Consider the following 16,225-nt stretch of genomic DNA (forward strand, 5'->3'; position numbering starts at 1 on the left):
AAGAACAATTTAGATTCGCAGTAACAGTACAAGGTGAAAAGATAAAGATACTACGATTTGCTGATGATATAGTAATTCTAGCCGAAAGTAAAAAGGATTTAGAAGAAACAATGAACGGCATAGATGAAGTCCTACGCAAGAACTATCGCATGAAAATAAACAAGAACAAAACAAAAGTAATGAAATGTAGTAGAAATAACAAAGATGGACCACTGAATGTGAAAATAGGAGGAGAAAAGATTATGGATGTAGAAGAATTTTGTTATTTGGGAAGTAGAATTACTAAAGATGGATGAAGCAGGAGCGATATAAAATGCCGAATAGCACAAGCTAAACGAGCCTTCAGTAACAAATATAATTTGTTTACATCAAAAATTAATTTAAATGTCAGGAAAAGATTTTTGAAAGTGTATGTTTGGAGTGTCGCTTTATATGGAAGTGAAACTTGGACAATCGGAGTATCTGAGAAGGAAAGATTAGAAGCTTTTGAAATGTGGTGTTATAGGAGAATGTTAAAAATCAGCTGGGTGGATAAAGTGACAAATGAAGAGGTATTGCGGCAAATAGATGAAGAAAGAAGCATTTGGAAAAATATAGTTAAAAGAAGAGACAGACTTATAGGCCACATACTAAGGCATCCTGGAATAGTCGCTTTAATATTGGAAGGACAGGTAGAGGGAAAAAATTATGTAGGCAGGCCACGTTTGGAATATGTAAAACAAATTGTTAGGGATGTAGGATGTAGAGGGTATATTGAAATGAAACGACTAGCACTTGATAGGGAATCTTGGAGAGCTGCATCAAACCAGTCAAATGACTGAAGACAAAAAAAAAATATACATATAAGAACTTCAATTTAGTAAACCAACAAACACATTTCGAAAACGACAATCTATTTAAGTTGGCTGTAACATCGACATCTGTTTTTAACAACTGATAACGATTTTAATTAGTTTTACCTATGTGACCAAATATCTAATCTTTTATTAATTGTGTTATCTTGACAACTGATAATGGATCTAATGGTCCAAAAAGTCCTTCTTAAATAAAAAACGATTTTAATACTAAAATGTGAAATCAATGATATTATATTTTATATATGTGTGTATATTATGATTCTTAAACTATAAATAATAAATTGTGATTTGACACACGGGGCAACATGTTTAATATATATATATATATATATATATATATATATATATATATTGTTTTATTTACCTTTAATGAACTGTATTCGGGTTTAAACAATCTACTATTATTGCTCGAATAATGCACTTATATGAAAATGATAATTATAAAGAAAAAAGGATTTTTAATTAAAACTATAAAATTAGATATTTTATTGATAACAGATTTTAACATAATAACAACAATAACAAATATAAATACTTATAAATTATACCTTAAGATATATTTCTATACATAACTTTAACTACTATTTTGTGGTAACAGTGCAAGTTATTTGGAAAGTTTGGATTTTTATTTCATGGCACAATTGTCTGACAGTTTTTATTATACATTCTATGCTAGTGTCATGATTGATTTTTGTTTAATAATATCTAATGCTCTGAATTTTGATTAGGTTTTAAAACAAATTATTACCTACATAAGTTTATTAAACATGAAAATAAAGTTGGATGAATATTGCACTTGTCCCTTAGGCATAACCTATGATTAATTAATTAGCTTAATAACTGTAAGTTTATATTTATTAACTATGTTGTGTAATTTACAGAGCGTGATAAAATAGTATAAAATTATTGAAAAAAAAAATCTTTATTAATATTTTACTTTTAAGGTAAATATCATTTTAACAGTGTGACAGGTAATTCCCATTTATGTTTAAATATCAGTCTCTGTCATTAACTTTATCATTTTACTTTTATTATTAATTTCTTAGTTAATAGTTGGTTATTTAATTAAAAAAGAAAGGTGTAATGGTACAACAACGCCTGCAAAAAAGTCGTTTGTATAATTTTTTGAAATACGATCATCCATACTGACAAACAGTATATTTGTGTAAGAAAGCTACTTCAAATTTTGGTAGCATCTTTCTCAAAATTTTCAAAGTGTGTAAGTTTATATTCAAAATTAAGAGATAATTTCGTGGAGATTACGTTAAAAAACAATGTTTTCTAATTATTAATTAAGAATTATGTTATTAACATTTATTATTACAAATTGACGTAATTAACCTCTATTTATTATTTTTCATTTTAAATTTTTAAGAAAATTTACTATTCTTAACTACTTCTAAAAAATGTAATCTTAGTTGAAGAGGTGAAATTCAACACTAAATCATTTCTTCAAATGAAATTATCTTTTTCGTTTTGGAACATGAGGATTGATTTATTCAGACTATTTACTTCATAAACTGTTTTTTTTTAAATCAGATTCGAAAAGATGTAATGAAATTTTCATTAAAACACAATGCTGAAGATTAAAGATAAAACATAATTTTACGAAATTTATGGTTCATGAGATAATAATAATAATAATAATAATAATAATAGTAATAATAATAATAATAATAATAATAATAATAATAATAATAATAATAATAATAATAATAGTAATAATTTAACAACTAACGATAATGCTACTTTAAGATATTTCAGAACCATTTAATGTCAAATAATTATTTATTTTGAACAGAATTTAAATTTAGACGTGGGTAACAGAATTTTTAAACGTCATCATTTAATTCCTAATATAAAACTTTTGTAAAATACTTTAAATTTCTTACATAAAAAAAAAAAAAAACAGAAATAGCGTTTATATGTATATATATATATATATATTTTTTTTTAAGTTGTTGCGAGAAACACTTTACCAAAGTAGCGGGTTATTTTACGAGTTGCTCAGTATAATATAACAGAAATATTTTGCCGGAATTTTTTCCTATTACGGCTATTAAAGAGATAAAATATTTGAAAAGCGCTAGTGATAGGATATTTACTCTAACCATAAAAATGATATAATGAAATCTGTAGCTTACACGTAAATTATCACAAATTTGTACTACAGCTTTCAAGTGTGCTGGATTATAAAACCAACTAAATGTCTATTACGTAACTATATACATGTTAAACACTTATTCTATCCCTCATATTTATGTCTTTGTAAATTAATCCTGTGTATGTTAATGTATTCATTTATTTTAATGCATTAAACCATTTGCAATATTTTTATATAAAGTTAACAATATAAGGATGTGATTAGATTTTTATCCTGAGTGATAAAAATACTACTTCTTTTCGTAGTATATTTAAATAATTACATTTATGGTTAGGTTCATTGTAAACAGAGTAATCTTTTTAAATTATTTAAATCGTTTTAAAATTATTTCAATTGTGTACTGCAGAACGATCATACGAGATATGGGAATGAAAACCAGATTCATTAGACCAGTATCGTACTGTTTGTAGTCTTCCGTCAGGTAGCAGCACATGGTAGTGTCCTGTAGTTAACGCACCATCTCTTGCTTCTGCCTGTCCGAAGTCATTACCAGTCGTTGTATCCACTACTCTGTATCCAAACTGGTATTTTGCTGCGTAATTTTTTGGCTAAAAAAAAATAAATAATTTTTAAAAAATGTGACACTTTATACAAATGTATATTTTAATTTTCGTAAAAATTATGTTCTCTGGTTTTTCTGAAAATTTGTTAAATAAAATGAATAAATATATATACATTTGGTGTCATAAGCACAAGCTTGCTGAAGATCCGATATTGTCACAAACCCAGAAAAAAATTTTATAGGAACTGAAGATCAAATAACACATGCCAGGTTAACTAGTGAATGTGAAAAAATAGAGTTATCTCCATTTTCTTCTTTACTAAGTTGAATATACAGTTGCTCATTAGAATGTCAAGCTTACCGAAAATTCATACCCACTAGTGACTTATTTACTTGTTTATTACAGAAACTGATGATTATACGATAGATATAATTACTCTTATAGGAAGTAACCACGACCAGTAATTTAAACATAAATAAACAAAGGAATTCCTCTTTCATTCTTGAGAAAAAAATTACGTAATATCTGATTAGCAAGGTTATATAAACATATTATAATTATATATATATATATGTTACAGTTAATTATTGATTCATAAAGGGGACTTTAGTGTTCGAAATGTTTACCATGTTAATCTTGCCGTATGTAGCTAATAAACTCTCGAAATACAGAGCCCAATTAAAAGTTATTTGGGCTAATATTTGGCTGCCTTGCAACCTTGTAATGAGTTAATCAAACTGCACAAAAATATAACTTAGTCACAAAAAATTAGAAAAATACGTGGAAATAAAGAAAAGATCATCACGTTTTTAATATTTTGCAAGAAAATTTCAAAAGCTTAATAGATATTTCAAAGCTGGAAGATAATTTTGCAATAAAGTTTCATTTCAAACATACCGATCGGATATAGTAATTTATTTATTTACATAACAATATTCCTCAGTTTAAAACTTTAAGGCATGTTTTAATTATTTTAATTTCTTTAGTTCAATTTTTTTTTTTGTTTTAATCAATTCATCTTTGTTTCAATTTTCTTCAATCAAGTCGAATGAAGATGTCTGTGAAAGATTTCTTTCACAGAAATTTCATTGTTTTTCACTTTTATTTGTAATTTTTTCCATAAATTTTACAGTTGTTTTCAACGTTTTTAGGAAAGACTGCAACTGAAATAACTTCATGATTATTAACGAAAAATTATTTTAGTAAAATATTTAACCAAAACTCACAAATAAAATCACTAAATTGTCACAAAAAGACTTGCAAATTTTATTGCCTCTACTTGGGAAAACGTCTCACAGAATACTAAGTCCAAGTATACAGAAAATTTCGATTTAATTCATTTTTATAACAAGATTTTAAATAATAAATCAATACACTGTAATTAACCGGTTCAAGCTGGTTTCCGATTCATTAAAAAATTATTACATTAAGAACTGAACTAAAAATAAAAGTCATCGTTAAACTTTTGGATAATCAATGAATCGGTTAATTGTAATTTATACCAATGTATTTAAAACTAAAGAACAAAGGGGCAAAATTAGTAAGAACTTCTGTGCTACTCGGAAAGATCCGCTATGCAATATATTCAACATATTGCAGATTGAACTTCGCATGGTCTAATGACACGAAAACTGATGAAAAAAATAAGGTACCATTATTAGAGTGGGTGTCCTCTTTGTCATCACTATCAATCTTAATTATTCTTCTTTATCAAGTAAGTGGTTCCACTTATTTCAAACTTTCCTTTTCTAAGTAACCCAGCTTCTTTCTTGAGAATAGTTTCACCAAATATCAGATCAATAGCGAATTGTATATCGTATGACTTATTATATTTTTATATTCTTTAACCAAAAACAAGTTAACGCAGATTTATAATCACTTTTTAAAGAAGTGAACAATTAAAACTAAAATCAATACAATTTACAATTTGAAACTAAAATCTTCTGAATGAAGGCAGTAATGCAACCATTCTATCAAAGAGGTCGATAATGTTAAATCTAGAACTTTTAAAATATATATTATTTATTTTTTAGTGAGTGCTATTTTAAGGGAATTCCTCAGAAACGGAATTGGAGTTTGGTACTTGGTGCTGGTCTAATTCGACGCGTGAGATCACTTGCGATTTCTCTGGCTGTTTAATTTTGAGTGCGCTGCTGTCTTTATTCTTATATTTAAACTATGAGGAATTCATAACTATTTACTTAATGATTTCAAACATCGATTTAAGGATTATGAATGATGCAAATTCGACTGACCAGAGTATATTTGAAGACTGTTTGGATTTCGAAGTTTTCATTGGCACGGTAAGTGCTCATAGGATTTTTTAAAAGTTTAAAACTAAAGTCTTCTGATTTGGTCTTTCCTTTAGAAGGGTGAAGTTTTCTCTAAAAACTAAAAGCCTTACTTACAGCCACAGAAAATAAACTTTAAAGTAAATAAAGAAAAACCAATTAATCTTCAGTTGGCAACGTGTACTAATAATTAATTAATAAGAAATCTGCCAGGTATTTAATGTATCTGTCTTTGTTTAATTTAAAAATTAAATTCTTCCCACTATGTTGATTTCTGCTCATTAGTTAAAATTTATGTTATAATAAATTCATCTATTAAAAAAATTTATAGTCTTATGTAGTTTAACGTTAAATAATTTTAACTAATAAAATATTCTTAGAATTTCAAAGGTGTTATGCGATACTTAAAATTTTTGCATGTTATTTCATAAATATTTTACATAATTTTCGGGTTGTAATATATAATGGAGAGTAATTAGGCAAAAAATTGCGTTGTTTGAAAGTAAATATTCGAGGTATAAATTCAAAAAAATACATATATTGTTTTTAAAATGTCCAACAATTGAAAGTCTAACCATTAAAAATAAATTGATCTCACTGCAAAAAAAAAAACCGTTTGTAAATATAAAATTTTCTACCCTATACAATATTAATTATACATTGTAAAAATTTAGGATAAAATATTTTCAGTGATGTTTAAAATGAATAAGAAATCATAATTTTGTATTAAAATTGGTGGGATTAATGTGGCTTAGTAAAGCTTAAATATGATGCATACATAAATAACGAAAAAACTCATGAAATATATATCTAAGTTTATCTTAGTTTATATCTAAGGGTTTTCAAATTTCCTAAGCATGATTATGAACTTGTGAGATTAATAAAATGGTGGATTCAAAATATAAAAATCTTGTTAAATATTTTTATTGATATTGAAAGTACTTTTTTAAACTTATATATTGACACATTAATATCATTAAAAATGGCTAAGATATACAACAATTATTTTAAATTAGAAAAAAAGATTGATACAGTTGAATTAAGTGAATCCATGGAGCAAGGTATTTTTAAGTAGAAAATTGTCTACTTAAATGATATTCCCTAGATGATATTAATGATATTCATTAATCATAACGTTCAGCTAAACGTTATGATTAATTAAATCGGGGTAAAACCTTTTTCAATATACGGAATTACGAAATATTTTTATAAATAAAAATTAAGAAAATTAGTATGTTAATAGAATACAAAGTAGATATATAAGAGAAATCAACAAGTGCTACAAATAGAAGCTAAAAAGATTTAATAGTAAATACTTTCTGCAAAAATGACAAGATCTTCAGGGCCGAAACCTAGGCCGGCTACGCCCAGTGGCAACTCGTTTTCTGTCTAACTCTTTCTATCATTGATATTTCTTGAATTCATAAAAATATTCCAATATATATTCCTTTATCGGTGGTATTTGATAAAGAATTCAAACTACAATGAAAGTGAAGAAATGGAACACAGAGCGGTTAGAAGGCATAGGAAGAGTAAAAGTGAGTGAAATGATGACAAAGGCAATTACTTAAGAAGGGAAAATGAACCAGCAGAGCAAATGTTGTCAAGAATAAAATTATCTATGAGGGAGGCTGCAGAGAAAGGAATGGTTTCTATGAAGGTATCAGGACAAAGAAACCTTGGGTAACACAAAAAATGGAAAGAAAAAAAATAAAGAAAGAAAAATGGAAAGAAGGAAATGTAAAAATAAAGAAGGGGAATACAACAGAGCAATTTACTGAAGATTGAATAATGAATTAAAGAGTCACATAAAGCTAGGGAAAGGTGACTAAAAGAAGAATCTAAAGACATGGAAGAATTAGAAAAGAGAAGGAACTATGAGATGTATAAGAAATTAAAAACACCACATGAGATGACCTACTTATAAAATGAGAAAAATTAAGAAGAAAGATAGAAAAAGTGTTTATAGAGAAGATGTGATAAAGAAACGAGAAATATAGGGAGAAGGAAACGTGAAACATGGGAGGCTTAGGTGGAAGATGAAATTATGGAAGAGGAAAAAGGGCCACCAATTTTCAGATCTGAAATGATACAATCTAATGACATGAAGAACAGGAAAGCAAAAGAAGTAGATGGTCTTTAGGTAGAACCCTTAACTGTTTAGAAGATGAAGGAATTGATTAAATACTTTATATCAGTACAATTTATGACACTGGTTTATGGCCAGAATATTTTGTTAAAACAATAATGATACTGGTACCTAAAAAGGTTGGAATCAAAAAATGTGAAGGACATAGAGCTATCAGCTTATCGAATGCTGCAAATATAATTCTGAGAGTGCTGAATAGAAGGCTGATTTCAAAAATGGAAAAGAATTCTGGGGGAAAACAGTTTGGATTCAGAAAAGGAAAAGGAACACGAGAAGCTGTAGGATTGATCAGAATGATTGGAGAGATGTTTTAAAAGAGGAAGAGGATTGAGATTGTGTTTTCTAGATATTGAAAAGGCATTTGACAGAGTACAGTGGGAAAAATTATTTGAGATTCTGAAAGAAAAAAGATTTAATTGCAAAGATAGGAGATTGGTCAGAGAATGATTATGAAGCAAAAATCAGCTGTGAAAATAAACGAGAATCTCACAAATTGGTTAGAATTAAGCAGAGGATTGAGGTAAAGCTATAGTTTTTCACCAGTACCAATTAGGTCGAGGAAATTGTGAAGGAATTATTGGATGCAAAAAAGGAGTAAGCATAGAAATTGAAAAAGGCTTCCTTTGAAATGGCAAAGCAAGCCTTTTTGAAAGGAAAAACATACTCTTCAATAATTTGGATGAATGTGAGGAAGAGATTGATAAAATGTTATGTCTGATGTATATTTCTGTTCGATATGAAATTTGGAAATGGGGAAAAAGGAAAAAAGATAAGATCAAGGCTTTTGAGATGTATGTTTGGATCAGGGTGGAAAAAATAAAATGGTGTTAAATAAATAGGAAAAATTTGTGAATAGGTAAGTAATAGGGGTGTTCAGAGGAAGAATTAAGAAGAATCAATGAAGATAGAACAAAAATTGACTACTGTCAGAGGGAGGAAACGAAACTAAATTGGGCATAAATAATTAGGGTAAAAGGAATAAAAAATACAGTCCTTGAAGGTGAAAAAAAAGAAAAAGAAAGAGACTGAAGTTAATAAATGACATAAAGTGTAGTGAAGGCTATCAAGAGACAAAAAAGGAAAGAATGGGACAGAAACAAATGAAGGCGGTGGTGCCAGGGATCTGCCAACAGGCAGAACACCTAAGTATTTGATTATATAATCACTCTTTTTTACAAGTATGAGAAAAAACCTTTAAAAATTTCAAAAGAAGAAAGTTTTACCTATAAAATTCTGGTACTGAAAATTTAGTTTTTTAAATATTTATTTTAAAATGTAGCTTTTAGAAAGAAAGAATGTAATGTAAAGAAACAAAAATGTACGGTTAAAAATATAAGTACATTTTCATTTTACAATTGATAAAATAATTTTTTTTTCAGTTTAGCCCGTAAATTACTTGAAATTAGATGTGAAAACATCTAATTATTACGAATAAAATTTAAAAATTACGAGCACATTTCTTTTATATTTTTTTGGATCATTATTCAACATATAAAACTTGAAGCTTATGCATGGGATTAGGTAATGAGAAATTTTGTAACGTATGAAAAATGCGCTATACCTGACCGAGTTTCGAACTAGGGACCTCCTAAAAGGCCGAGACGCTATGAGTCCCCAAAATATATAACTAATATTACAACTATTTTAACTTGCTCATGCGGAAAATAAACAGGAATTTTCGAAAAAATGATGAAATTGAAGGGATGCATTTTTATTAATAAAAAAAATTTATTTAATAATGCAAGTGTAAATTTATATTTTCAGAATATGATGAATTTAATTTTCAATATGGACTCATTTAAGATGAAATTAATCAACTGACAGTTCATTAACTAAAATAATCGATAAATTTCAAATAAGGAATATTAGGTATAAAAACTTATAATTATAAAATGAATTTTATTTGACGTTATTTGATCTGTTAAGTGTGAATATTTACTTTAAAATCCGTTTAAAATATTTGTAATTGGAATTTGTCTACAGCTATAATGCTTTTTTAAAAAAATGTGATCGCACGGCTACTAGTACAACCCGCTGTTGCCGAGGTCGTATTTGAAGCGTTAGTTAAAAATTTCTTTCTCGTACATTTTTCTGTTTAAACAGTAATATGATTTATACACTACTACAATAAATTTTTTCCAATTTTTTAAGTGATACACTCCATTAAAAAAATGAAATATACAACACTTCTGAAGAAAATCCAGATTTAAGGTATTATTTGTTAAATAAAATAATAATCAAATTTATTAACTGAGAAAATTCACCTGATTTCTATTCTGAGCATTTTTATGAATATTTAAAGGTTCTATAATCGTAATTTTTTTTTAAGTATCACTCAACTTATATGATTATAATATAAAATATTATATAACGTCAATAAAATTATAGATAATATACATATATTTATCAATATATGTATTATGCAGCATAAATTTTTGTAGAAGTGTAAAACTGTTCAGGCAGGAGAAAAAATATGGGTTTTGTGTGAATAATTTAGCAATATGTAAGACCTTACTCTTGAAGTAAACATAAAGTTATAAGCATTAAAAATTAAACTTACACGGGGTATTAAATTTTTAAAGTGCGGCCAGATTATCTTCCTGTTAAAATATTAAAAAATATTCTTTATATATCTTAAATTATCCTTCAGGGATAATTTTAAATACTTTAACGTAATTAATATATTTTAAATATATAAAATAAGATCACTCAGTATTAAAATGATTAATCCTGATTGATATAATGTTAAATCTTGTTGTAAAAATATATACATGTATAATCACATTTGAAAATTATTCGTAAATAAAAAAAAAAAACTAATTTTATTTTCACTGAACATATATTCTTATAATGGTTTATTCAGGACAGATAATTGTAATAATTTGAACTAACTGATAAAATACCTCTTTTTCGATTTAAAATTTTACGATAATTTCAATGTTTAATAATGTTTTTTTTTTTTTTTAATTTATTCACTTATTAAGTTGTATTACAATCATGATAAGATTTTCTTCTAAGCTACAATAAGTTTCTTGAGAAATTACATATAAAACTATTTCTATTTAATCTATAGTATTAATTATAATACAATATTTTATAATATACAATAATAAATCGAGTCGTTTTTTATATTTTCTTATTAGAATAAAATTTCTCTTATCATATAAAAAACATTTTCTTTACAAAGAAAATTATTTCAATTTTTGTGTGTAAAATGAACATGAACATAAACTAATTTCGTATACAAATATATTCTCTGTATTCTGACAGATGGAACAAAAGTTTTAGTGAAAGTTTAGACTAATGCCAGAAAGTGATATCTCAGTTCAGTATTCAGTCTAGAAAAGCCATTTATAGATCTCAAATGAATCGGCAATTCATTAAGACAAGAAGGAACAAAAAATTTGGGCGTTGACTTTACATAAGTCGTGAAATATCGCGGCACATTAAAAAATATACTTGTTTCTCTTAATTAATAATTAGTTATTTCATATTTTTTATAAATGTCAACAAAATAGTTCTTTAAAAGTACAATATACTTAAAAAATTATGTAATTTCATAATTCTCACACTAGCCGCTTTAGTATGTTCAAATAAAACTTCAAAAATTCTAATTAAAAGTGTTTCGACCGGATTCAAAATATACTTTGGTACAAAACCATAATATGTAAGACCTATATCATAATTGATTCAAATCAACTATTGCAAAATATAGTATAATAATAATTGATTTTACTTTTAAAAAGATTTATTTATAAATCAAAGAATGTTGATTTATTTTATTTTATAATGCTCATTAAGTACTTTAATTTTTCTTCCTGACGCCAAGAAGCTAATAGCAATCTTTTCGTAACTGTTTTGTAGGTTAATAAATTTACTTCATATTTAATAAATTTATTTAAAAAGAAAATAAAACAAAAAATTCTATATTCTCTTATAATATTGTATTATTGGAGATAGTTTGTATAAAGATTTTTAATGAGTGCATTAACGATACTAATATTTTTACATTACGTTTAATAAATTACTATGAAAAAGTTAGTTTAGCTATTATTTATGATTACATAAAATTTATTCTTTGAACTGAAAGTTAAAAATTAAAATCAGCGACGTATTAATTTATTATTAGAAATTAATCTGAATAACACTTTCTTCTATGCACAAAATTAATATTGTTTAAACATTATTAAAATTATAAAATTAGCAACAGTCCACGTTTAAAAATTCATCAATCAGCCACTTAATATTCAAGTTAATTTACATTAAAGATTTAATAATTTACATAAGAATATAATGTATGTTGTCTAAGAAAAACCTTCCTTTTTTAAGATTACGTAGATTTAAGAATTTAAATTGCTCAAATTTTGAAAATCTTTCTGGCGTATCCTTTGCGAAATCTACTGACGATTTTATGCGGAACCAATTAATTTCGTTACTCGTTTTGTTATTCTCATCGGGTTTTGTTTCATAAATTTCCTTTATTTCTATTTTTATTTTCTTTAGTTTTATTTGAAGTAAGTTATTATTTTTGTTTAAAAATTTAAATACTGACAGTATGAATACTGAGTATTTGAATTCTGTTCAGTAATTTAAAATATTAATTTATAATATCTACTTTTGTGTTAAGTGGTTTATAATCCAAAATATTGTATTTTTGTAAGTTTCATTAACAATAGGTATCGTAACTCTATTTATTATTATGTAACAGTTGGGTTTGCTTATCTCTGATACTATCAACTAAAAAAAATCAATAAGAAGCCATTTTACAACTTTGAATTTAATTTTTTTTTTTTGGAAATAAAGAAAACTTTTTGTGAGAGAATAGTTGCAGTTTGTTTACTAGTCAATAATATATTTATTTTTTTTTGAAGCTAACTTCAGCGTCATGATACGGATAATTTTTTATTTATATTTTTCGATAATTACAGTGAGTATTTATTGACTAACAAACAGGACAGTCGCGGACAACTTACTTTCTGGAGCTGTTACAGAGCTCTGTTATAGAACTATGTCGAAAACTGACTCCCTGGGTGCAAGTGAACATTCGTTGCGGAGGGCTACAGGAGTTTCAAAGGATGCCGGTAAGGTCCCCATCTATAAGGTCGCCCGATGGATGAGCTTGCGGCGATAGCCAAAAGGCAGAATTGTTTGCCGCAGTCTTATGCAGTGTGTTCAAGCCACACGATTCGGAAGATGCTGCCTTTGGATTTCTGGGTAGCCCGCTTCTCCTATACTTCCCGTTCAGACCCGTTATGGTTGCGAAAGTATCGCGAGAGACTGGTTGATTGAAGTGTTCTAGGAAGGCTCCAGAATTTTATTTGGTGACTGATAAAATGCTGTGTATGTTACCTTGTTTGGGATTGCTTTGTATAACCCACCTGTTCAATGCAATACTTCGGACTACATAGTTCCCTTAATGGAAGATATTTCAGGTCATTATGGTTTTGAAGCCGAATAAATCCGCAGATGATCTGTCTTTATACAATCCTATAAGCTTGTATCCTGTTCTTTCAAAGGTCTATTGAAAGCTGTTCCTTCGGAGATTATGACCAACTTTAGGGTAAATACCTGGTCACCAGTTTGGCTTCAAAGGCGGCTATCCGTCCAGTCCACCTCCTGAGTCGGTAGTGTGATTATTTTCTGAGAATTCAATATCATTATTGTTTTGTAACTCTATTGTTTTTTCTTGATTTTTATCACTTTAATATTTGTGACTTTAGGGTTTTGTGACTTAATTATTTGTCTCACTTTATTGTTTGTTATCTGCTATATTTGTTTTTGTAGTTGCTTTGTTTCTGTCATGAGAGGTGATCAGTAGTACTATTAATATTATATTTGAGTTCGATCTTTGGATGAGTTCCTAACACGTTACTCTTTGCCAAAAACTTTTCTTATGGTCGCAATCCTTATAGCAACCAATTGCAAAAATAAATTTCTCAAAAAACTACTTCTGGATACCTGATCTAAAAATAATACTTTTAATAATGTATTTTTAGTTTTTAATTTACTAAAACTATTATTTCACATATTTGGATTCACCCGAGCTATCTCTTGTCAGAACAAAAAAAAAACAGTTAATTTTTTAAACATTTAAAAAAAAATTTCTTTCAACAAGTGTATTTAGTCAAATATGCTAATAATATGAAAAGTGAACTCTAGAGAGACGGAAAAGCGATTTCTTAACAGGTAAAAGGCTATACACATAAAAACCGGCTTGTTTATTCCCTCTCATGTAAGCCGATTTTAATGAAATAGGTATGTAAAAATTCGTTTAAATTACATGTATGATATAAGTTATTTACTACTAGTTGAGAATAATTAAAATGGTGAATGGTAGATGCAATCTTCTTCCTACCGTATAATTTAAAATTAATTCATCAAGCAAGGATTCAAGTACAGTTAATTAGAAAGGGAATTTTAAAAATATATATGCTGTTTTTATTTGTACGAATATATTTACCATTTCCTATTTAGAGAAAATCATTTGATAGTAACTAAATTCAACATCGGAAGAATTTAATGAACGTAATTTAAAATAAATTTCAAGTGAACCCTCTAAAAATCGTTAATAAAAATTTATCTTTGTTGGTAGGGAGATAAAAGGAAAAAACTTAAATTACTGGTTTTTTAAACAAGTAGGACAGATATTCTTTAGTTTTGTTTTTGGAACTATTCAGAATTGTCAAAATAAAAGGCAAGTGAATTTGATAACGAAGATGACTAAATGTCTTTGAGGACGTTAATACTAAATAACAGTATATCAACGGGAATTATTTTGGTCATCCGTTGCAAATTTTTAAAGGGATATTACAAAAACAAATAACCATAGTACGGATATACGGCTTAATACAATCAACTTATAATTTAACTTATTAAATCTAAGTATCTATCTTAAGAGAAAATAAAATGTTTTTTATAGAAGTGGAAGAAAAAACCAATTTTGTACGAGTGGATTCTTAAATCCAAACAAAGTTACATGAATTTTAAAATATGCTTCGTTTTCTGATCTTTGCCTATTTAAACTTAGTGACATATTCTTTTACAGGTAAAGAATTTGATATCATTATAGAGAAAATTCAGTCGTTTTAAATATAAATTCAATTAACTACATTTATCAATTAAAAAAATAAATAGTTCATCTAAATTCTTCATGATATTACTGTATAGATTTATCTAAATGTTTCTATTCAAACAGTTTATTGATGTATTTTTATTTCCAATAGATAATTATAAATATATTTATACAAATTCACAATAGCACAGTAATACATATGAAGTTGTTTTGGGAACTTAATATAAGCAAATAACTTCTTATACACTTGTCACAGAATATATTCTATTTCAATTACAAGACACTTCGTCATTTAAATACATCTTATGAGTATAATTAACTAACCAGTAATTTTTACTTTCTACCGTTTGTTTTTTTATTTTATTTTATTTACTTTCATTACAAAGAATATGCTATAAATATCACAACAGTAAAATTATTATTAATTATAATTTAAAAATTGTTTTATTCAGTTAGTACTCCTGACTTGATTTCAGGGAAATACATTTTATGGTCTTTACATAATTTATATTTTCTACCTAAAGTAAACAATCAAATCTTCTTAAAAACACAATTTATGTTTAATTACCTAAGTTTTTTTGCTAAATTCGTTTTTTTATATCACTTTACATATTGAAGCTAAACGTAAGATCTACGATAGATTATCATTTGAAACAGGATTACCCAATGATAATTCTTAACGAGTACAAAAATAATTACTATGAATAGATACAAGAAAACTAGTAACTCTAAAATAACTTAAAAATATTTATTAGCGTCTAAGAACTCTTACACGTATATTAATGAGTTCATAAAATTCACACAGATGCTATTCAGCATAGGTAACACCTTTCAAAGGTTAATATAATTTTCCACACCAGACTGTAGAAATATTAATCAAACTTTAATACGCAAGAAGGGATATAAAATGACACATAAATTATAAGTTAATTATCGATAAATATCAGAAATATAGTTAAATGCAGAATTAATACGTAACTTCACACCAACTTCATTACCAAGTCGGGTAGATAAATAAAATAACAATAAATATAACATAACTCTAAGATAACCACAGATAAATAATAAACGTAACTATCCATAAATTTGAATAACCGAAAATAAAAAAAACAATTGTAAGAAGTGGTACTCCATCATCATAACGGTCCATCAATCAGATCAAGCACAGCCTCCTAACGTTCACACTATT

Source organism: Lycorma delicatula, chromosome 2 (genome assembly GCF_047948215.1).
Source record: "Lycorma delicatula isolate Av1 chromosome 2, ASM4794821v1, whole genome shotgun sequence".
In the NCBI taxonomy this organism is placed as follows: domain Eukaryota; kingdom Metazoa; phylum Arthropoda; class Insecta; order Hemiptera; family Fulgoridae; genus Lycorma; species Lycorma delicatula.